Source organism: Trichechus manatus, unplaced genomic scaffold, assembly GCF_000243295.1.
Source record: "Trichechus manatus latirostris isolate Lorelei unplaced genomic scaffold, TriManLat1.0 scaffold00068, whole genome shotgun sequence".
Taxonomy (NCBI): Eukaryota; Metazoa; Chordata; class Mammalia; order Sirenia; family Trichechidae; genus Trichechus; species Trichechus manatus.
Window position 1 is genome coordinate 14,153,034 of NW_004444004.1, and position 2,163 is coordinate 14,155,196.

Genomic DNA, 2,163 nt, shown 5'->3' on the forward strand with positions numbered 1-2,163 from the left:
CTATTTATCGATCACTGTTCACCATTATTTACAATAAAGTAAACAGTATACAATTGGATTAACATTCTGATTACTACGAAGTTGTTTTTCCTGGCTTCAGCTGAACCAGTAACCCAGATACTGAGAAGATTTAACCTACATATAAGGAGTAGGTTGGGGTAAAGAAAAACATGCAGGTCAATAATTTAGATTATAAATTTGTTCACCCATTTATGCCAGCAGGTCCTAAACTGCAACATTTCTAACCATCTTATTAGGTTTTCACCAGCAAGGTCTTAGACATTCCATGAATCACGACCTTTTAGTCAATATAGCACAGGGACTTCAAATTTCCATGAAGGAATGGCTGTCTAGAAGGAACAAATGCCCATTTAACTAAGGCTTGCTTGGCTTAGTAAAATATACCAGTATTTGTCCAGTTTTCTTACCTGGGTGGGGAGGTTTTAGTAGTGGTAAGATTTTCCTCTCAGGAAATTTTGCAAATAATCGCTTTCATTTATATGACTATATAAATAGGAATTTCGATACGGATATTTTAAACTGTCCAATTAATTACAGGATCATTTGATTTGAAAGCTATAGATTCGAAACTGTTTTCAATTTAACTTGAGGTGATCTGTTTCTTGAGTTGCTCATAACGATAGCATCCCTGAAACAACACGGACTTACCCATGTTTGTAAAATGTTATTTTTGTTTAGAATAGTTTTGTTTTTGGTGAATGTAAAATAAAATAAAATTTACAGACGTATTTATGCACACACACAAAAACCCAGAAACAAAAAACCCAGAATGGTCCTTAGGCATACAGTATGGGTTAAACACAAGTTCTGATTCAGTAACGACTATGTAAATTTTTCCAATATTTAGAAAAGCTATTCTCTAATGCAGAGGAAATAATATACCATGGTATCAAATGTTCTTTTCTGATAAATGAAGCAACTACAGAAAGCTTTTATTTATTTGTTCAAAGTAACCAGTGCTAACAAAAAACTCCAACAACTCCCCCAATACTACTTCAAACCAAACTTGATTTCCATTAGAATTAGTTGTTCTTCAAACTAATAAATCAAGAAACCAAGACCTAGATTTTATATATATATAAATATGTATAAAAAGCATCACATACAATTATTGAGCTACATCTTCTGGACAAGAATGCCAAGTTAGTCTCTCTTCATAAAATGCAACTACAATTTGAGGGCACTTCATGTTTGCCTCTTCTGCCAGCACCAAGTCTGCCTCATCTGAATCTTTTCATTTCCTGAGAAACATTAATTCTCCACTGCTGTCTGTGGCACCAATTATTCGTTCAGGATCAAGACCTCTGGCAAAGCCTCTTGGTTTGTCAGCACATCTCTTTTCTTTGATTTGCTGTCATCGGAATCACTGTCAGACAAAGATTTTCTTTTTGTACCATCTTTTTCTTTACCAGTTTTTTGAGAATTAAGAAATGCTTCAATTAATTCTGAACAATCTAAATTTTCTTCAGGTTCCCAAGTATTGTCATCATCTGTAAATCCCTTCCACTTCAGGAAATACTCCACCTTCCCATTCACTACAAGTCGGTCCAGCACTTTTTCTACCACAAATTCTTCAGGTTCTGCCTCTTTGACTTTTTTACTCTTTCCATTCTGTTTCCTGCCCATTTTTTGCAATGTAGTTTTATTGCAGACTTAAAGAGCTATTATTCACTGCCTCCGAGCTGCTCCAGGTCCGGGGTCTGCGGCGTCTCTGCAGGCTGTAATCTTTATAGGAGCAGATCACCAGGGTTTTCTCCCATGGAGCTGCTGAGTGGGTTCAAACCACCAACCTTTCAATTAACAGCTGAGTGCTTAACCATTGCACCACCAGGACTCTTTCCAAATAAAGAGCAGAGGAACAACTTTAGCACCTTGAAATAATTCTTTCTGACTTCCTGTTGGAGTATGTAGATTTTGATGAGGTGGGTAGCCCATGGAATTTATGAAACGTTCTTCGAAATTTCTTCTGGTGAAAATAAAGAAATAGAACCACTCTAGGTGTTTCTTGGGGTGCTGGGGCTGAGGACCTGGGCCAGGACCAATCATATTGTAAGACCCCCTCCGAGTCCAGACTTTCCCTCCTTCATCATGAATATTTCAATCCTGATGAAACCCCTTAAGGTGACCAGCTGAGTTAAAAGA

At 37.0% G+C, this 2,163-nt stretch overlaps 1 pseudogene; it reads right to left on the reverse strand.

Annotated features, from left to right (window-relative positions):
- Positions 1-1,129: 1,129 nt before the first annotated feature.
- Positions 1,130-1,782, reverse strand: LOC101345551 (chromobox protein homolog 3 pseudogene; annotated as a pseudogene).
- Between the last annotated feature and the right edge of the window lie 381 nt (positions 1,783-2,163).